The sequence below is a fragment of the Pteropus vampyrus genome, unplaced genomic scaffold, assembly GCF_000151845.1.
Source record: "Pteropus vampyrus isolate Shadow unplaced genomic scaffold, Pvam_2.0 Scaffold545, whole genome shotgun sequence".
In the NCBI taxonomy this organism is placed as follows: domain Eukaryota; kingdom Metazoa; phylum Chordata; class Mammalia; order Chiroptera; family Pteropodidae; genus Pteropus; species Pteropus vampyrus.
The window spans coordinates 225053-248293 of NW_011889326.1; the positions used below are offsets into that span (position 1 = coordinate 225053).

The 23241-nt window shown below is 35.9% G+C and overlaps 1 protein-coding gene and 1 pseudogene across 1 annotated transcript in view; one reads left to right on the forward strand and one right to left on the reverse strand.

Moving 5' to 3' along the window:
* The window catches only part of FAM19A2 (family with sequence similarity 19 member A2, C-C motif chemokine like), a gene marked incomplete at its 3' end in the record, with an annotated part of 358233 nt that overhangs the window by 217008 nt on the left and 117984 nt on the right, over window positions 1–23241 (reverse strand). The gene's annotated exons all lie outside the window — the stretch shown is intronic.
* On the forward strand, window positions 13567–14459 carry LOC105308081 (annotated as a pseudogene).

The following is a 23241-nucleotide window of genomic DNA, read 5'->3' on the forward strand; positions in this document are numbered from 1 at the left end:
GGCAAATAAAATAAGATGAAAGTAGGGATTAGCTACCTACAAACCAGATTGTAAAAATTCTTCTATACCATGCTAAAGAGTTTAGATTCTATAATACAGGCAACAGTTTGTCATGTAAATTTTCCCCTTATGTCCCCTTTAAAAATGATTTCAATGAAAAGATACCACTTTACTCACTCACTCATTTACTCAAACGTATTGGCTGAGCACAATATCTATGCCAGGCACTTTGCTAGACCAGAGATCAGCAAATATCAGAGGCCAAATTTTCCCCACAGCCTGTTTTTGTATGTCCTGCAAGCTAAGAATAATTTTTACATTTTTAAATGGGTGAAGAAAATCAAAAGAGGAATATTATTTCATGATAAATGATAATTATATGAAATTCAGATTTTAGTGTCCATAAATAAAGTTTTACTGAAACAAAGCAATGTTTATTCCTTTGCGCATTATCTATGGCTGCTTTTGTGCTACAATGGCAAAACCGAGTAGATGCAACAGAGACAGTGTAGCCTACAAAGCCTAAAGAATTTACAAAATTAGAAAAAATTTGTTGATCACTGTGCTAGGTAATAGCAAAACAAAATGAGGTCTAATTGTGGAGATGAACAAGAAAGCAGCCCTACACAGCTCAGTATAAGTACCAGAGTACAAATAATCTCAGAATATTGTAGGAGCACATAGTTGGGACACATTGCCTAAATTGTGACGAGGGACAATGAATAAGGAAAGGCTTATGAAATTGGATTAAATTAAGAGATAAAATGATGAGGAGCCTTACATGTCATGCTGAAGACCAGATTTCATTCTGAAGGGAATGGTAAGCCTTTGCAGAGTTTTCGGAAGGCCTGTGGCATGATCGGTCATATTTTGCAACAGCCATCCTGATGGCAATGTAACTAAATTATACTTAATGCCTTTTCTGGGCCAGCAAACACAACACTGGAATGTAAAGATTATTTGCTCTGGGAAGAACTGATGAGCATGATTATCAGGCAACCATTTTTCTTATTCATTTTCTCCTTCTTAACAATAGCTGATACTTTTTGAGTTATTATGTGCCCGGCATTTGCTAAGTGCTTTAGATGTATTAACTCATTCACTCCTCACTTATATGATTTATGCAAGTAATTCTTGGTGAACTTGATACATAAAATAATGTGATTAGTTTTAACCCTCTTCTGATAACATTTTTAGTATTCAAGCCATTTATTTGTTCTGTTCCTAGGTGAATATGTTGAAGAGTTGTAGCATAATTTTAATTCCCTTTGTTAGGCAAGAGAGGTAGTTGAGTAATCACTCATTCATCCACTTCAATTATGTACTAAATGTTCATATCATGTATCAGGAACTGTGTTAGGGAGGCGATGTGTACACAAGAAGGTGGTTCCCATTCACAGGGTTGAGACAGCTGAATGAGGAAAGCAAACACCACCAATCTCAGACCTGAAACTTAATCATCCATCAACCCAGGATTATATACTGTTGGATACACCTAATCCTTAAAATCCTCTTATTAAAGCATCTGTCTTTTAAGTAATTTTGTTCTGGTGAGGGAGACAGACAGAGAGACAGACAGAGAAAATGAGAATAAAAACAAGCAATGGTAATGAGAATAAAGCCAAAAAAGACAGAAATCAATGCTTCATACATGGTATTTTGGGCCTGTTGTCCAACAGCAAAACTGATGAACTAACAAGGAATTGTTATCTGGGGTGACTATTTTAAGAATGAAGGGGAAAGAGTATAGGGGAGGGGAGGGAGACCTCCCTCTGGTGATAGCTAGCATTTGCCTTCATTTATACTATAAAAGGGGTAATAAAACCTCTAAATGTTTTGTTTATGTTGAATCAATTTGCTTTTGAGTCAGATCTAAATTTATAATTAAATGTATATCTAGGATATGGTATATTTTATAGGCTTACTCACCTTATTAATAAGTTAGATCAAATCAGATGACAAAGAAGTTACCATTTTATTGGAGCACTGCCCACATAGCACAAGATTTACAATCCAAGACCATGGACCATGAATTAGAAACCATAATTTTGTGACTAAAAAGGTAAAGTGTAATTTCATCTCAGTTTCCTTCACACCAACATACCTTTGGGACTCACTAGAGAACACTGAGAAAAAATGACAGTATTTCATTCCTCTGCACTTTTTCAATTCACCTGAGATGGATAGCTTTACTACAACATCCACTCCCTACAGTCTGAACTTGACCTACTGTCAAATAGGAGAAAAACAGAGAAAAAACTCAGGTAGAGAAAAACCACACATCTCCCAAAAACTTCCCACCAACATTTACTTCTCACTTAAGTTTTTTCTTTACTGCGAATAATCATCTTTATTGTCAGAAGGTTAGCTAACTTTAGTTATCTTATTAGGAGGTTTATAGAAGAATTAAGTCGAAATTTAAGGTTGTGAAAAGTCAGAAGTGTTGATTAGTGCTAAAGTGTCCTTTTGAGTCTGATTTGATTAAAAGTTTTCCAATATCAGAATCAGCTGTCTTACCTCTATTGCTTGAAGACATTCTTTGTTCTTATTTCTCTTGCCTCCCTCCAATGTGAAAACATTTTCTGCATTATGCAGATCCCTCCTTTCCCCTCTCCATGCCATAATTTGATATAATCATCCTTGGCTACACTAGAAAAGTCAATAAACAGCTCCACAATCTCAGCATTCATTCTCCTTAGCTTTCTGTGCAGATTTGGTACATAACACTGGAAATACAACCTTCTAAAACCCATAGCTTAAGTAATCTGTCTGTATTATATGATAGAAAATGAATAGTCATGGAGAGTTAGGTGAATAGTTGTCTGGAAAGAGACATGAATCTCACCATGCATAACTTCTTCTAAAACGATTCTGTGATAGCGTTCACAGTGCCCACTGCTTGATTAGAACAAAACCTCTACAGATTTGTTTTTACTTTGCAGCTAAAGTTAATGCCCCATGTGAGAAATCATTGCGATTTCTACATAATGACAAACTAATATTTGACAGCTTTCTCTCAGTATGACATAAATCCAAAAAATGTTACTGTGGACTATTTTTACTTATAGGAAAGATTTTCTACATAAAATTTATCACCCATATTCAAGCAAACAAATAAAATTTAGCCAGAACATTTTATTATTGTTGTTTAGCTATTGTAAAAACAAAATCTGTTTTAACTTGCTTTGTATCACACTTTGTGGAGCATAAGAAGCATTGCATTTTAAAGGTATCTAGTAATGAAGAACAAGTTTTTATGAGACAAATTGTAGCCTAGTTCAAATTTCATTTTCTAGCTCCGATTTTTAAAAATTGGTTGTTCTATCTTAATTACAATGCAAACTAGAGTTTTTACCTACAGAAAATCTCTAATAAAAAATATTGAGCACTTACTACATGTACCGCCAAGAACACAAGATAAATAAGTATCAAGACTCTAAATTAACTGGTAACACATATTAACATGGCAAACAATCAACCCTGCTTCATTTTTTTATACCATATATATTTCAGTACATGCAAAAACCCATTTGATGAGGATCACTGATAATTTACGTTTCAAGCGGGGGGAACCTACTAACAATATAATAATTGGGAGATATCCACATCATTCTTTTTAGATAAACATAAGCACTAACCATGAAAAAAGATTAATTACATTTAGTCTATTGCCTTTCTCTAACCCTCTGATAAATCACTGGTGCAATGCGAAGTTTGCTTAGATGTTCCATTTGTGTCATTTCCATTGCTCACTTATTTCAAGAAAATTTACCTGAGTAAATGGATGTAGCCATTCAAAGAACACACACACAGAGAAGAGAGAAAGGAACATGTACACCCTCTGCCAGGCCTTCCTACAATTTGCACCAAGGTGAATCCATGATAGATTTTCTTTGTTCTTGCTAATGTAGATTTCCAGTTTCTTGGCAAAGCACGGAAACCTCCCTTGTCACTAGAACAGGTTGATCTGCCTCTTGATCTGATTTTCTTTCTTCCAGTTCCAGCTTGACTTTACCTTTTATGTTGTACACATCCTCGTTTGTTTCACAAACAGGTCTGATTCTTCCATCATCTGGCAGACAGTGGTCATTTTGTCCAACTTTGTTTTGGTTCACGGAGCCTGGGAAATAGTCTATATTTTGAATTTGCTAAACAGTGCTATTATTCAGCTTATTCTCTGCATCTTCTATTTTTATCCAAGTTTTCCATTTTAGAAAGCACTCAAAATCATGTATATCTTTTGGGAATTTCAAGTTTAAACACAATGCTTTCAACAAAGGAAAGCATTGAGAATTATAAATCTGCATTTAAACGCGTGACCATGCCGACATCACTTATGTGGCAATATCAAACAGCATGAGATAAATCAGGACACAGCTTGAAATTATAGTTCTAATTTATCTGACTTCATAATAATTTTAGGGTCTTTCCTCGAAAAGCCAATAGCTCAATGACTTACATTTTGTCCAAGGAATTCTCTTCTTTCTTTGAATAGCTCTCCTATGGTTCACAGAATGACTTACAGAAAAGCGCTGTTTCTACAATAATTATTTTTTAATTTTTAAATTCAGCTAGGAAATATCAGCCATATATTTATAACTATAAAATCAGATAAAATCATGGACTGAAAGAAGACTAATTTAAAATATGTAAATGAAAATTTTCTAGACTGGACCAAAAACTTGCATATAAGTTACTATTTCAAATTGCATTTCATGTGATAGCAAGATAAAGAATTAACAGGCAGCATATGGCCTTTTGGCATGGCTCTAGACACAGGATAGGAACTACAAAGATAGTGCTTACACTCAAACAAATTAAGAAACTAGAGTGTTGTTCATGGGGCAATAGAGTAGGGATAAAAAAAAGCTACTATGAAAAAATAAAATTATCCTTCAGAAAAGTTATATAAATTTAAAAATTTCTCAGAAAGTGAAATTTATTGGAACAAGCAAAGTAAGAAAACAGTTTCTCTTTGTTAAGCTTATGATGGATAATATTTATATTTGTGTAGCACTTTTCATATAAGAACCCCAAAATATTCTGATTTTTTTCTTGCATAGAACATCAATGTTATCCTACTTTATAGAGAGTAAATTTTACCGCATCCCCCACCCCCCAAAGAAAGAACCTTGTGTAGTACTTTGCTATATGCCAGTCCCGGTTTGAAGTTTATTTTTGTATTCTAAATCCTCTATGCAGTAGATACTATTTCCATTTTAGAGTTCAAGAAATCGAAATACACAGTGGTTAATTAATTTGCCCATTTGTCAAAGGTAGAAAATGGTAAAGCAGAGATTCTAATTCAGGTATCCATATTATTCATGGGTTTAATCACTATGTTTTAATGCTTTTCCATCACCAAGCTCCTTTAGAGAACTATGAAACTCATTCAGGAGTTTTGAGGTCTTTAGTTCCTAACTCATCTGCTTTAGAGCCAGAATCTATTGTCAGATTGATTGGGTTCAAATCCCATGCGGTCATATCATGAATGGAGGAAAACTGTGTTTTTATTTTCATAAGAGAAAATTCCCAAAATATTTCTGTACTAATCTAGTACCATATCAGGTTATTGAGGAATGTATACAAAGGCAAATGTTTATACTTGTTTCCTATGGATTTAGTCTGGCCTTCTACTATGGCAAGCTAGGCTGGACTCAAGGACCTAGTCTACCTACCAAGAGCTAGACCAGGAAGGAGCAGGAAGACAGTTCATTCGCACCTTCACAATGCATCTCTCTTTTCCCTACCTATCTTTAACCTCTGAACCTTACCCCTCTATCTGCAAGAAGAGAAATCCAAGAAATCTTGGGAAAAGAACTCTTCTGCCAAAAGCTCAAAGCACAGGCAATTATGAAATAATTCCTATCCACCAGCTACTGAATGCTTATTATGTGGCTAATGCTAGAATCCTCTATGACCGAACATGTCAACACAGCATAAGTATCACATCAGTCACTAGAATATACCTTAGCATACAAGTTAAACTAATTGTGTAAACTCAGTTAATTTCCAAAAGTTTCCTCTAAACTATTGCTTTAATCATAACAGAAGGTTCTCAAAACTCCTGACAGCCAGCAGTTGCAGTCAACTACAGGTTGACTGGCCACCTGTTGTGAGGTAGGAGCCAAGAACAAGTGTGAGTAAATTCAACTTTGTTTATTAAGCAGGAAAAGTGACATCTGCCACAATAGCCAGTACAACTACCCCAAAGGACAAACTATAGACACAACTATCTCCCAATTCCTGGTTGCTTCTATTCACTCCTCTTTTACATCTAACACAGGAGTCTCTGCTACCTTTTACCTGTACTATGATAACAATAACATGCTACCATTTGTACAACATGAGCTAAAACATATGTATTTAATGTGTAATCAATAGATATGCATTAGAAAATTTATAAAGATGAATATTTTAAAAGACTGAATAATATGCTGTTAAACACAGACAAGGAAAAATGTTGCCAGTGTATTTAACTTTTTAATTAAAAGTCAGGTAAGTAACATTTTAACCTCCACTAATTGCTTTCAAACAATCTTTTTATATTTTTATTCCAAGTGAAATCAGACTAGCTATCTCAAACTCAAATCAGACTAGCTATCTCAAATCAGACTAGCTATCTCAAATCAGACTAGCTTTCTCTATAAGGAGAACACCCAGTGGCAGCATTTTCTGGTCAGTTGAGATGACAGGAAGAAAGAAAACTATCAAATTTTGAGAAACCTAGCATGTTTGTGATGTGGTAGACAGGTTCACCTGTATGGTATCTTTTTCACACTAATATTATGCTTGTTAGGAAGGTATTCTCATAGCCACTTTACAGATAAAAATTATATGTATGAAAGCTTAGCAACTCGTTTAAGGTTGCAAAGCTAATAATTAGCAGGTCTTCTGCTTGCAAAGCTGCGGACTCCAGTAAACAATGCATTATAGAGTTTCTATGTCCCACATCTGAAAAACTTAAATTCATAAGAAAGTGGCTAAGTATCAGATGATATGGCAGAACATCTTGAATTGACAGGACAAACTCTTCTCTCCCTCCTTCATCCCCTGCAAAAAAAAAACAAACAAACAAACAAAAAAAACCACCAAAATACAAAAATGTGGAAGAGAAAGTACAATCACCCTGTACTTCTATATCACCTCGTAGTTAAGCATAGGTCAAGGTTTCTCTGGAATGACAATGAACCTAGGTAAGGAAATTTGACTATAGTCCTCATGAGCATGGCCACATAGATGAACTACATAGGATGAAAGTGCTTCTCTTCCTCTCTCTCTCCCTCTCCCCACCCCCTCATACACACACACACCATGCAGAACTCTAAAAAAAAGTTTCTAGACAATAGGAAAAACAGCAGCAGCATGACAGCATTGTCTGAAAAAAAAAAAATGACCTCAGAATGAACACAGAGCACTGTTTTTAGCACTACATTTACCTCCCATTGACCCCTCATATAAATAAAGAGTAATCACAACAATTCTTCCATGGTGTCCCCCACATGTATTTTATTGACATAAAGGCACACAATTTAACCTACGGAAATAATTCACAATGCTCATTCCCACCACTACTTCATTTTCATCATTCCACTATTGAGGAGGAGAAGCTCAGACAGGGTCAAAGACACGCTAGATTCCTCAGGGTGCTCCCGTAGGATGCCTGAAACCTTCTTATGAGTGAGAAAGTGGTTGAGATTGGAAGATAAGATCATGAGGAAATAGACTGCTAGGAACTGAGAGGCAAGGGAATACCATCCAATAGGAAGAATCATTTAAGTGTACATTTCAGTGAGCAAGAATTAAGATGAGATAGCACGGGGAAAAGTAAGCCACAAGAGGAAATTACTGAGAAATGAGAAGACTCAAGGGTTGGTAGGCAAGAGAAGAGAGTAAGAGTAGTTTAAAAGAGTTTAAGAGGAAGACAGGAGCATGGACTGAAAATGGCAAAGAGGAAAGAGGAAGATGTCTTTTCCAGCCCCAGGCCTGGTAGTATGAAGTAAAGGTATAAGAAGAAAATAGCCACCTCTTGCCAGGCCTGCAGTGAAAACAGCAACCTCAGGGAGAGCCAGTTATCAGAACAAGAAAGTAAAAGTCATATATAGAGAAAAGTCTGAAACGATCACGGATTTTGCTGATAACGTCCATGGACTCTAAAAAGCACAAAGAAGGAATTTTAGGAGTCAGGGAGAGGTGTCATAAGAGGACAGACAGAGGATGTACGAAAACTAAAATAGAGTATGGGGTCATGTGGGATGCAACCTGGGAGACTGAAAGTTCTTATTGTGACTGTCTTACACAGATTAAGAACACAGATTTATCCCAGCAGATTCAAAAGATAGTGAAAGGCTACGAGTGTTGGAGGTAGGAGGGATGAATCTCTCAGGCTGCCTCTTCACCCTCAGTGACTCAGGTAAAAGAAATAGGGAAGTGTGGGCTTAGTCTCAGGGTACAGTCAGTCCTCGCAACAACCCTACATACTAGGGACTGTTATTCTTTCCACTTTACTGTTTATGAGAAATAGAGCTTAATCTGTAATTAAAGGTCAAAAACAAAGGAGTCGTGAACTATCATTTCTCTACTTTAAGGAGAAGAGATGTGTACCTGCAGAGAGACAAGTTGCAAAGGGTGAAGAGCAAGGGGTAAGCCCCGTGTAACAAAGCCAAGACCTTTTTGACCACCAAGAAGGTCCTTGAGGCCAGACGAATCCACAGAAGAGCATAATGAATGTACTCTGCCTATGCTCATAACTTTGAAAGCTTCAGGAAGACAAGTTTAGTAGTCATCTATACCACAAATTTCTCTCTTTCAACAAAAGCACAAAAATCTCCATGTTCCAGAATAGTGTCACTTCTAGAGATACAGATTTTGTAGCATTTGGAGCATAATTCAAATATTTATGGTGGCTGACACTATTGTGAATTTTACTTTTGAGTGCATTCTAAAAGTTTCAAGATGAATTTTCCAGGCCAATTTAATTTCTTATCTGATAAGAAAAATATAGCTGATATAGTATGAGGAATATTATAAGGAAACAAAAAGTGAATTCTTTCTAACATTAACAAAGATTTTAATTAGGCTCTGTTTACCTCTATTATCAGATTGGGAAAATATGGTCCATAATGTAAGTAACATTAGAAAGTGTACTTAAAAGCAGTTATTGATGGTATGATACTAATCTGAAAATGCAAGGCAAATGTTAATTCAAGAGATCAGTGGTGAATGGTCATCTACAAATACTTCTGTTGGTAATTTTAACAAATAAAATAATGTTGAATACATGAAGCAGGAGGATATAGCTATGAGAAGGAAAAAACACACCTGAGAGAGGGTACAGGACAGAATTTCATTCAGTAATACAATTCTTTCCAATTTTATTCAACTCAAAATTTCACTGCTGGAATCCAGTAATTCATATTGGCATGGGCACAACATGCATATTAAGATTTAATCAACCTTTGCCAATATGACAACAGTTCTGGAACTGCTTTACAAATCAAATGTATGTGAAAGGGTTATAAGGAGTAAAAAGTATTGTGCTTATATTAATAATTGTGTTCATAATAATTTTAGTATTTCTAATCTGACCAATATGAAATGCTTACAGCCTCAAGAACCCCTTGCATGATAAATATTGGCATCATATTATTATTTGATTTTTTAAAATTTCTTAAGTTCCACAGTAATAATGGTTTGTTTCAAAAAAAAAAACTCTTATAAAACTTCTTGATGTATTAATAAATAATCCTGAGTTCTTTCTTAATGAAGCAAAAACAAAAAACCTGCTTGCAGCTACTTAGCATCAAGAATGCTGTTAGCTTCTCTGGCTCTATATTAATCAGAAAAACAGCAAATGAATATGTGGAAGTGCCCATATTCCTCTATTTATCTAAAAAATAAAATCAGAAAAGGAAGCAACATTCTTACCTCCTCTTATCAATAAGTCCCATTTCTTCATGTTTTTTATTACTTTTATTATTGTTGTTATTATATCCTCAAGGGATTTAAAGAGTCAATAAAAATTTGTGATCCAAACCTCTATCTCTGCCTCTCCCCCAACTAAGGATGTGCCTTACAAGAAAACACGTACACAGACTGCCAGCCCGTTCCTACAGCCATGTCAGTCCGGCACCTGAACAATTATTCTAGCCTGTCAGTGGAGCAGTACTGAGCTAAGCTGTTACCCTTGCTTTTCCAAAGCTTAAATTATGGTGGATTACATCATCCTTTGGCAGAAATATCACCCTTCCTGTGTCTCCTTACGAAACACCACCAGATGCCCACTCACGTCATGAGGTTTTTTATGAAAATAGATATTTTCCTGTGTGTCTTCAGAGCTAAAGGTCCATGAGCTAAGGAATTCCCAAAACCTTAAGATCAGAAAATGATAAAGAAAAATGATCTTCATTCATTGTAGATCACTGATACAGAATATACCAGATCCTAGGGGAAAGGTTTGCTTTTTATAATTCTGCATATTTTTCCTACATTTCATCATTCCTAGTGACAAAGGTTTCCATTAATGAGTTAATGCCTCCAGAAGAAGACTCCAACACTGACATTAGCACCTAATTCTCCACCAATCTTTAATTGCTAACCCCAAACCAAACAACTAATAGAGAAGTTTCTATCAATTATCCTGTCAGAAAACAAAGATAATTCCTACAAGTGTTATGATTTATGTCACCAATCTATGAATACATTGTGCACCAAACATTCATATGTGAGTTTTGTAGTTAACATGCGTTTTCCGACAGGGTCAATGGTTTAAATTATGGCTAGGTTTTCTGGCTAGCCTATAAAAATCTATTTGAACCACTATGTACCTAAACGAAGTAAAAATAGTACTATTTCAATTTTATTTCACTCTAATTAGAACATTGTTTCTATGGAAAAGTTCAAAGTTCATCCATTCATTCATTTATATTAAACTAAGCCATACAAAAATGTCATTTTTGTAGGTCAAAAATAGTTGAAAGTGACAAATTTACAGGGTTCAATCTGATGTACTCATTCAAAAAAAAAGAAATGTAACCGAATAACATGAGCTATAAAGAAGCCAGAACAAAGATGTGAAGGACGAAGACCTTATATTTAGAGATCATCATATCCAGTTAACACACAAAGGTGCATGAGTAGCAATTTGATACATTTAACTCAAAGGCAGTTTAAAACAGACACCACATTTTAAAATTACCAATCAGTGTAAGCAGTAGACATCTTCACTTTTCTTTGAGCCCAACCTTCTTTACCAGCCCTTTATTCTGAGTAGGGACAGGATGAAGGTTAAGCCTCACTTGGCAGACGAACCACATGAATGGGAGTCAAATGTTTACCAGACTTGCCTACATCAAGAAGGGCTAGAGACAGCTCATTCTCTATGAATTTATCCATATAGAATGGTCTGTAATTCAAATTTTCTTATTATTCTCTTTAGCCTTAATGTTCATTCAAATTAGTTTCAGGTAATAAATAGATTAATCAATTTAATAAGAATATTAAGTCTGTTTTCCTTCTGTAAAATCTAGAGGATAAATATCTCTGCTTTGTGTAGACTGCCTAATTATCTAACCATATTTGACTGAGTATATATTAGAGTGAGCCAAGCAGGATGTGTGGATCACAACACGATCCCTTATTCTCAACTCCAAATTGCACAGTTAATCTTTAATTAAATTTCTCACAGATTTCCCCATAGTCAATAGTATCCATGTGTTGTATTAATATTGTTAAACTCCTACAAAACTATAGTTTAGGGAATTAGATGATATAAGCTTAGAATCCAGTCCAGTTCCAATAGAATTTTAAATTTTTAATCATCTTTCTGAATATAAAAGTAATATCCATTAATTTTTTTAAAAAATCAAACAATGCAAAAATAAAGTAAAAATTGGAAGTCAGCTATAATTAGAGTGAGAGGGGTAGAATAAGGTGAGCAAGGCATGGGGATTTAAAAAAAATGAAGTAACTTTTTACTTGTAAGAAAACAATGATATCCTAAAAGCCAGAACCAATATACCCTACTTTGCCCATAACTACTATATAAAACCAGATATGATTAATACCAAATATTGGTTTAAATAAAAATGCTTTATAGATTTAGAAGACATAGGTCACCTCCTGATAATGTGTCAAAAATAGCAGTGGGTCTAATTCTTTATAAATCACTGTCTGGTACAGTATCTTACTTGATGACTCATTCATTCAATTGATATTTATTGAGTGACGACTAAGTGCAAAGCACTATGCTAGACACCGGAGATACAACAGCAAATAGACCCTGTCCACTTGAGATTATATTCTAACAGGGGAGGCAAGATGTTAACACCAATTACAAAATAAATTGTTAACTAGAATGTTAATAAGGTCAAAGGCACAGGAATACATGGTGCTCTGAGAGCATAAGGCAACCTAACCTAGTAGGAGAGGTATGGAAGGCTTCTTTCAAGAGCGCTGTTAGCTGAGTTCTGAAGGATCCAGAGTTAATTCATACTAGGCAAATGAAAGAAGTGAGAAGAAAGTCCACGTAGAGTGAGCCACAAATACAAAATCCTAAACAAACAAACAAACAACAACAACAAAAAAAAAGCAACAGAGGCTATTCAAAAAACTGAAAGGAAGCCAATGTGCTTGCAGTAGAAAGAGTGAGGGAAGGGTAGCCTGATATGAGGCCAGTGAAGCAAGCCGGAGCCAGATACTATAGAGCAAAGTTTTGGAACCTCAATGCTATTGATAATTGGGGTCAATAATTCTTTGTGTGGGGACCTGTCCTGCACTTTGTAGGATGTTTAACAGCATCTTTAGCCCCTACACACTATATGCCAATAGCACCATTCCCTACTCCCAGCCACTCTGTGAGAACCAAAAATGTCTCCAGACTTTGCCAAATGTCCTCTTGGAGACAAAATCATCCCCAGTTAAGAACCACTGTCATGGGGCCTTATAGATGATGTTAATAAGTCTGGCCTTTGTCCTAAAAGCAATGAGAAGACACTAAATATTTTACAGAATCAGTGATTTTTCAAATAATCTGGATAGGGGAAGAGGAAATTAATTAAAAGAGTGCATTCTACAACTGCCAGAGAAAAGACAGCGCTCCAAGCCTACAGAAGAGTAGGTCAACCACTCCTAAGATGTTCTCAAATAGGTAATCTGCCTCGCTGAAAGTAGGAACAAGGCCAATGGTCCTGCAATTTCCCAATGTTTATTTTTTATCTGGTAGATCTAGGGGCCCTTTTTGCATCTGTGTTCACCATACAGCCTGGAATGGTAGTAATGCTCTACAGAGTGTTTGCTAAATAAAACGTTTGTTGATGACTTGGAATTCCAATTGTATATTGGGGAGGAGGGGCTGGGACTTAGATAAAAAATAGTATGAAGAAAATTGTAGATGGCGATTATAAAGATAGAATTTGTAGCAATAAGATACACAAACACACACACACACACAAAAACCTTAAAAAATCAAACATTGAAACCAAAGCAAATACCAAATACTGAAAATAAGTTGTACCACCAGAAGCAGTCATTCTTTTTTTTTTTTTAGAAGTGTCATGGTGCCTTATAGACTGGAAGCCAGGACCTTAGTTCTCTTTTCCATATTGCAAAATGGTGGGTGAAAAAGCTAAGAAGACGAACACTAAGGAGAAGAAACCTGAAGCTGAGAAGGCTGATGCTGGCGGCAAGGTTAAGAAGGGTAACCGCAAGGCCAAAACACCTAAGAAGGGGAAGCTCCACTGCCACCAAAACTCCGTCCTGTCAGAGGAATCGGCAGATATTTCCAGTCAGGCTAAGATATTCCCAAAAGGCCATGCACAAGAGGAAGTATTCATCAGCTAAATCCAGAATTGAAAAGAAAAAGAAGGTTCTTGCTATTGTCACAAAACTAACTGGTGGCAACAAGAATGGTAGCACCCAAGTGGTTAAACTTTGTGAAATGCCTAGATATTATCCTACCGAAGATGTGCCTTGAAAGCTATTGAGCCACAGCAAGAAACCCTCCGTTCAGCATGTAGGAAAACTTTGGGCTAGCATCATTCCCAGAACCATTCTGATCATCCTCACGGGGCTCCACAGAGGCACGAGGATCATTTTCCTGAAGTAGCTGAGCAGTGGCTTGCTACTTATGACTGGACCTCTGTCCCTCGATCAAGTTCCTCTGAGTAGAACACACCAGAAATTTGTCATCACCACCCCCACCAAAATTGACATCAATGGTGTGAAAAACCCCAGACATCTCACTGACGCTTACTTCAAGAAGCAGCAGCAGCTGTGCAAACCCAGATACCAGCCAGGAGGGTGAGATCTTCAAAAAATATGCGATTACAGAGCAGCACAAGTTAATCAGAAGGTTTGGACTCACAAGTTCTGCCAAAAGTCAAATCTGATCCTCAGCTCCAGGGCTACCTCTGCTCTGTTTGCTCACAAGTGGGATTTATTTTCACAAACTGGTGTTCTAAATTTATTAAGAACCTAATTAAATGCCTAATCTGTTTTTAAAAAGAGGGGGAGAAAAAGAGTCCCATGGCTACACTAACTTAAGACGTTTATTGGTTAGAACAGAAAGTCAACTGTTTCCATCCTTGTTAACTCAATTCCTTCTGCTCTTCCGGAAAAACGTGTAATTTGTCACTGTGGTTTCTTTTCGCTTCAATTCTGCTGCATTGTTAGTTATTTTTATTTTAATGGGTGCCTGGAAGGTATTTATTATATAATTTAAAGGCAATAAATAAAGTAAATCTGGATGAGCTTCTAAAAGACTTGCTAAGTACACCCTTATTACGAAACAAGGGAGCATATTCTGTAATGACCAGGTGAATGTTATTTTTGTCTAGTGCCTCTACCTCTAGCCTTTGTCTATTTCTCTCTCGCTCTTTCCCATGTGTTGGCTCTGCCAGTGAACTTGCTGTTCCTTCTCCAGCTGTCCTCACAAACCAGGGCCCATCTGTGCAGGAATGAGTTCCACTCAAACCAAGAACCAAGAAGCAAGAGCCAGTGTACTTAGGCATGCTGGAATGGAAAAACACTGCCAGTGGAATTTCTCTGACACATGAGCCAGGTTAAGCCTCCAACAGCCAAAGCAGTCATTAAACTGTTCTCACTTGAGTTCTGGCTCCAAGTTCCAACATGCCTGCTTCTAAGTACTTGCAGCAGAGGTTCATGATCTTTGGTGGGCATCAGAATTACCTGCACTGCCCTTCACAAAGACACATGCCTGGGCCCTACTACAGACTTACAGAACAAGCCTAACCGGACTCGGGGGCAGACCACCAGTAATTTCAACAAAATCCCCAAGAAAACCTGCCCGCCAAAATTTAAGAATAATTCCTTACAGACTAAAGCAATAATTAGTAATGGCCAGACAATTATTAGTTGCTCAAGGATAAATATAATTGACAACATAAATTCTTTAACTCCAGAGGATTTCAGCCTCCTCTCCAGATTCAGTTATATAGTATATGCATAACGAATTTTAGAAAATAAATACATACATATCTACAACATAAATATCTACTCTAATCACTTTTCTCATTTTATTTATATATAAGAAGAACTTCTAGACACACCCAAAGGAAAAGAAAAATACGAAATGCCAGAATCTTCACTTCATTTGATCACTTGGAAATGTTATGCAAGAAAGTACAACATTCCAGGTTCCTAGAAAGAAAAAGGTTTTTTTATCCATCTTTTCTATCATGAGTGCATTTTGTCTCAATTATTAAAAGAAATGAAAACAAGCCATGTTATACATAAAAGTCATAAAACTCTCAGGAAGAAATAAAATTAGTCATCCCTGTGTCGAAGGGAGATTAATTCCAGGACCCCCACAGATACCAAAATCCATGGATGCTCAAGTCCCTTATACAAAACAGCATAGTATTTGCATATAACCTACACAATCCTCCCATATACTTTAAATCATCTCTAGGTTACTTATAATATCTAAAACAATGTAAATGTCTGTAAATAGATGTTATACTCTATTGTTTAGGGAATAATGACAAGAAAAAGTCTGCCTGTGTTCAGCACAAATGCAACCATGGTAGGCCTAACTATATAACACACACCAGCAACGATGTAACTTGTTTTGAATATTTTGAATGTTAAACTCTGTGCACCTCACATTGGTCCTCTATTTTATTTATTCTGAATCTGTCCAAAAATGACAAATGTTTTTCCACTTAGAGAGCACTCCATGAAAACCGCTGAGTAAGGGCACTAGAATGGGTTCTTCATTCCTAATAAATCACTATAATTTATGTCGCACACTTCCCCTTAGAGAGGATAATAAGAGGCTGATGTGCATAACATATTTCCTCAAAAAAAAAAAAAATGAAACGCCTTTTACTGGATACTTACTCATTCTGGACATGCAGTTGTAAAGCAAAATTGACGTTTGAGAGCAGGGCATTAAGTAATGTTGAGAGAGATCAGTTGCCAAATGGAGCTTAGAATAGAACTTTTAAAGTAAATCAGATGAAATTAATGCTACATTGCCCCAATATCAATGCCATCTTTGCCATTAGTATGCCTAGGAATACTGCTAAAAACTCAAGGAAAGGAAGTTAAAGCAACCACTTGTTGCTTAAACAGACCTGAGATGCATATACACTTGTGCAATCAACCCACAAACCCCACCATTGCCACCATGGATCATAGCCAGTGTCCTATACATACCCAATCAAATTGCGTACTTCTCAACCTGCAAAGTGTGTAAGATTCATCGGGACTTCTTAAAACAGACACCTGAACCCCACCTCTCGAGATTCTGATTCAGTAGATTGAGATTGGGTCCAAGCATTTGCATTTCCAAAGATCTCCCAAGTGATGCAGATGCTGCTGGTCTGTGGATCACACTTTAAGTGACATTCTTCCAAGTGATTTTTTATGATTCCTTTTATACTTCAGGGTTATTTCTGGGTGCTCATATTGACTTTGTAAACTAAGAATGCTGAAAGCAAATCAATTTGGCCTGTATTATACTACTCTGGGCTCTGCATTTCCCCAGGAAGAACCCTGGTAGGAAAATGCCACTCAACAGACCCCAGTAAATATGATTTTTATATTGCTAAACTCACTAAAAAGTAAAATAATCAGAATCAAATGTAAGACAGTCTAACTCCAAAGACCAGGTTCATCCCACAGTTCTCATGAAAGTCATGAGGAGATGAAATTACTTAGAGAGGATCCAAAAGAGGCTGAGATCAGACTCTCTGGGAACACCACTTGTTATGGGGTGAGTTGTGTCCCCACCCAAAAAAGACATGTTAAAGTCCTAACTCCCAGTCATTCATAATATGGTTATTTGGAAACAGAGTCTTTACAAAGGTAATCAAAGCAAAATGAAATCATTAGGATGGGCCCTAATCCAACATAAATGGTGTCTTTATTTTGGTGGGGGAGGAGGGGAAGGAAAATTTAGATGCAGAGACAGACATGCAAAGGAAAAACAATATAATAACTCACAGGGGAAAAAATGGCCATGTGACTGGAATAATGTACCCAAAAGCCAAGAAACACCAATGGTTGCTAGAAGCTAAAAGAGGCCAGAAAGGATTCTCCTCCAGAGCCTTCAGAAACAGCATGATGGTGCAGACATCTTGATTTTGAACTTCTAGAGACTAGAATTGTGTAACAGTAAATTTCTGTCGTTTTAAGCCACCCTGTTTGGGGTACTTTTTTTTACAGTATGCCTAGGGAAGTAATACAACAATGTTCACAGGAGCAAAAGGAAGTGCCAGCAAAGGAAGCTAAGAGGCCGCGGTAAGAGGGAGAGGAGTGCTGTATTGTAGGACCAAAGGCGGAAGAAATCAAACTGAATTTAAAGAGAGATAAGTAAGAATTTCAAAGAAATTACCTACACAATTGTTTTCCCTCTAAAATGACCTTTCTGGTCAGGTGAACAACTTTAAGTGCCCACGTGATTAAGAAATCTCAAAACATTTTTGAGACATCTCTTGTTAGCAAGAAAGAATAATAATGAACCCCCTTACGTGTCTACAGAATTATTCAAAATGTCTTATCATTGATTCTCAAAAACAATCTGATGAGGGAGGCACTGTCTCCATTGTTTAAATAGGACACCGAAGCTGAGAAAAAACTAAACTTTAAGTGAAACTGTAAGGTGCAGCCACTATGTTAACTGTTTCCTTATTTAATATCTACAACAACCCTCTGAGGGAGGTGTCTTATCCACTTTTCTCAGGTCAGGAAACAGAAATGTTAGGTAAATTGTCCAAGATCAGAGATTTGGTATGGCTTTAAAAAAAAAAAAAAAAAAAAAGGCATTCAAACTCGTATCTGTTATCTCCAAAACTCGTGTTCCTCCCACTATATCCTAAATGGCCTCCATGCAGATTGCTGGGCTCCATGAAACTGTTATTAAAATGAGACAGGTACTGAAAGTGGATTTCTGAAACTATGGCTCCCTAACTTCATAGAAATAGTTAAAAGATATTTCTCTTGTCTGAGAGACCTTTATACATAAAGTAGCTGATGAAATCATTCTCACAGAATTGGAGTTTACTGCTGCCAAAATAAAATATATTGCCCACACATGTGTATTAATTAAAAGGCCTTATTGTCAGGTCAACGACTTTAACCTGCTATGTAGTTAGGAAATCTCAAGGTAGAACATGGAGATTACTATCAGAATCACATGTACTTAGTCCTCTCCTTGATAAATAGTAGGCAATCAGCTCAACACCAACCATATGGCACATTACAATATAAAATTTAAGCATTAATAATAACAGCATGTTTTCGTACCACACCGAAGATTAAATAAAGCTTTATGGTTTAATAAAGATTTCTCACAGGACGTAGAAAGTTGTTTTCAAAGACTATTCTACTTAATTTAATGCAATTTTTTTATCTTTAAGTTCTGAAAGAAGACACCAATATTGCTTATAATCCAAGAATCCAGAAGAGCAAATGATATAGCATTCTTTTTAATATTATGTATTCATTTTGGAATCAGAGTTATAAAGGATGTCCAAGAGGCATTTAATTAATCCATGTAGTCTTAATACCTTATATAAGTGTATTTTATATGACGACCGTGATGAAAGTCTCTAAAAGGGATGCCTTCATCGTGGCAGCCATTCCATATTTAAAGAGTATTCCCAGGACTGAGGGAGTCCTTCATGGGATGTCCTACCTGTCCCCAAGCTCTCTTCTCACAACCAAAAGCACTTGAAGGCTCACTTCTGCTCCAGTGTTCAGGCCAATCCTGATCTTGTAGAGAAACATTACAAACAACTCTAGCCCAAAACTGAGGGTCAGAAAGAATCAGCACAAGTCTCCTTGGCTGCTAGCTCACTTCAGGTGCTTGTATCCCAGTTTTGATCAGCTTGATTCAGTTCTAGGTTCCACACTCAAGTCTTTCTTTCAGTAACACACGTAGTGCATGTATTCCTCCAGAATTTCTACTGATCTCAATGGTTTAGTAAAAATTAAATCCTCAAAAAAAAAACATTTAAAAAGGACAGAGCTGTCAGCCACAAGTGATAAAGGCAGAAGCAACAAATATTTATAAGTACTATAAGTAGTTTGTCATTCCTAAAATAGAAATTTAAAATATGCCACTTTTAACCAATATTTCAATGTGTGTTTTAAATCTGCCTTATTTCAGAAGAATAAATATTTGCATTTAATTAAAATTATTATAGTAATTGAATCTCAGTGATTACATCGATCTTTAAATTTTACTTGTTGGTGTTCTGTTTCACCTCAAATAATTTTGGAAATATGTCACATTTTAAGTATCTTACAAGGAGTCTAAGTTCTTCAAAGGGCTATACTGTCTTGCATATAACATGTGATAATTTCGTCACATACTAAATCCATAAATCCCTATGCATTGGTTTAAACCATGTTATGGGGAATTATTATGATTTGTAAAATCTACTGCCATCAAATTAAATGCTGTATTAACAATTATGATAATTACTTTGGAAAAATAGAATAAACAAAGAAAAGCACTAGACAGTAACAAGTGGTACTTGTTCTAACATTCTTTTTTTTCTATTTTTTATTAAATGTATGGGAGTGACATTGGTTAAATTACATGGGTTCCAAGTGTACAATTCAATAGTACGTCCTATGTATATTGCATTGTGTGTTCACCAACCAAAGTTAAATTTCCTTCCATCATACATTCTAAAGCAAATACAATCCTCTTTAATTCAAAATTCTTCCACTAATTACTCAAGAGACTTGTAACTGTTCTACATCATTTGCAAACCTTTTTCATCTTTGAAATGCATACTTTCAGATACAGGGGTACTTGAGAATCCACTAACAGTATGATCCTAAAGTGAGAGATCTTCCTTTGGAGAAGGAAAGCAGGCAGTGGGTAATAGAAAGCCATGATTTTTCTTTTTCCTTTTTTTTTTTTGAGGTATCAGAAAAACTCAGATTCCAAAATCTCTTTCCCTCCTTACATATTTTCTGTTGTTTGAACTACTTTTTAGTTTAAGTTCTTAATACTAGTATAACTGGCAATAATTTGAGAATTTTAACATTTTAAAACTGCTATCATTTTTATATAACTAAGAGTGACAAAAGCTCTATAGGTAAAGATAAAGTGGTGAGAGGACATGGATAATGAAGATACCAGGAATCTGAGTCTAGGGAAGGTGCCACCAAAAGGGAAGAAAAGCCACCAGATTCTGGGGATAAAACAAGTCTCATCATGTACACTTCTCATGAGTGGAGAAAGCCAGCGGATTCTGGCTTACACATGGCACAGGCCAACAAACCAAGCATTAATCAACATAAAGGTGGCAAAGGATTTTCAGCTCAGACTCCATTCTTCCTTTCACCTGGCTCCAATGTCTGCTTCCTTCCTTCTGGTAAATCAACAGTCTTTAGCAGACATTATCCGATATGCCAAACATCTCGGGGACCAATTGGTTTTGGAAAAGTCCGTGAGACCTAGTCATTTATCTTTATCTTTTACTCTTTGGTGGTATCACTATTCAAATCCTAGTTGATCAGCTGGGCTTAAAATCTCTCCCAGGTATAATGGAAAGAGAAGGCAAGTAGTAAATTTCCTTCAAGCTTTTAAACCAGATGAGAACAGAACAACACATAGGATGGTCAGGCAGATTTCTGCTCTCGCATTGGGCAGAACAGGGTCTCCATCTGTGTCCCTTGAGCCCTCTGAAAATCACCATGCCTAACATTTTAAGGCCCTGAATACCAGAGACAATACTCCTTTTAGAGGGAAAAACAGACTGAACCATCTATCCAATGTAGCAATGGGTTTCTTTTTCAAGAAACTTAACTAGCCCATCAAGCAGACATCTGAGACAGATACTCTCTACTTAATGTGGACACAGCCTAAGTCATACAGAGTAAAAAATAAGACTATAATTCTAAGGAAATATAAGTTCCCACAAATTAAATTGATTTCATTCATACTCCAGTTGTCCTGTTCATTTCCAACATTTTTAATGCTGATAACCTTCTTACCAACTTCTCTGTTCATGCCTGGGCTCACACATTCTCTTAATCTGTTAATTATCTGTGTTAGTTATTCATCAAATACTATATGCTTCTAGTTAGAATCTAATCAAGTAATCAAAAAACGTTTCATGCTCTCCTAGGAATAACTTATAAAAGACAAATCTAGATTTCATTATACAGTGTACACACATCATACAGTACCTCCCAGAGAGATAGTATAGTTAAAATAAACCTGCTTATCCCTTCCTTTCAAAGCGAAGTAGTGGATTCTGAAATTTTCGGAAGAAAATAAAATATTCAAAAACAAAATATGGGTAAAGTTATTATGCTTTCAAAATTATTTCTACAAACTTTTGCCATGTCTTCTATTAGAAAATATCAACCTAATTCTTAAGTATCCAATATTAACCTGGGGCTATTTTAAAAGTTCCTGTTTTTAAAAATTTAGAAACAGTACATATGAGAGAATCTACCGTGACATTTTTCCTTTTTCCTTTAGCCTTTTCAAAAGCGATAACATTACAATGGCTACCAGAACAGTATGAGAGAAATCTCATCTTCACAATACATATAGCAAACAGCAAGAAGGCTTCCCAAACCAGTACTCCATGCAGAGAGTCAACAAAAAAACAGGAAAGAATGCAAAGTGCCTGCAGTAAGAAAGACCAGAGCAAGGAATCTGAGAGCCAACAGAGAATTTAAGAATCAAAACTGTGATTCAAAGAAAATCTGAGGGAAAACAAGATGAATAGTGAAACTGAAAAGAAAACCAGATAGAGAAATAAGAGGTCCCAGGTAGGCAGGATCAGATTAGCCCATGGCCATAACAATGGATTCAGAAAGCAACAGTTCCATAATTTGTTCTTTAAAAACTAAGACTGGATCTAAAAGATTACAGCGTGTTCCTGATACTATTTGACCCCAAAATTCAACCTGCTCCCATATTTGTTATATATCAGAGCTAGAAAAATGAGTCAAGATAAGTCCGTTCCTGTGCTGATTTATTGCTATCCAATTAGGAAGCTCTCAGCTCACTGATCAGAAACAAAGATTAAAGGAAAAAAGATACTATAAAGGCTAAACCTTCTACAATCTTCTATCTCAACCGACTACACACAAAGATATGTAGCACCTAATTTAGTATGGGTTATAAATCACTGTAAATGTTAAAGAAAAAAAATGGTAATATTTAAACATATTTCTTCTGAATTCTGGTGTATTGGTATCTAACCAGTAAAAATACTTTTTAAATGAAGCTAAAAATGCCCTTATTTTGAGAATCTGCATAGAGCAAACACATCCCATATTAAAAGATACTATGTAAATGAAAAATATTTATATAAGTATAGAATACTGTACAAATATGAGTAAATATTGTTACCATAATTGTTATTTGGCTCACTTCATTCTAATTACCTATTCCTTACTGAAAGCAGCAAGAATACTGGTCAGGATCAATACATGGGTAACTAACACCATGTGAACTGAGGGATTTGTCTTGGTCCAATAGTTATTTAACAGATTACTGCTGCTCTGTTCATTAGAGGATGTTAATACTTAAACATAGTATTTGCAAAATCCCAAGAATTTCAAATTATAGTTTTATTTTTTATTTCTTAGGCTAACACACATAGAAAATGCATGTAAGAAAACTAAGATTATCTTAAAGTTAGTAAAGTAAAATTATAATTAGGTCAGGAACTGAAGCATCAACGTGCTGATTTATTAATAGGTGGTGAACATTTTTCAGCAAGAGATTTTGATCAATTC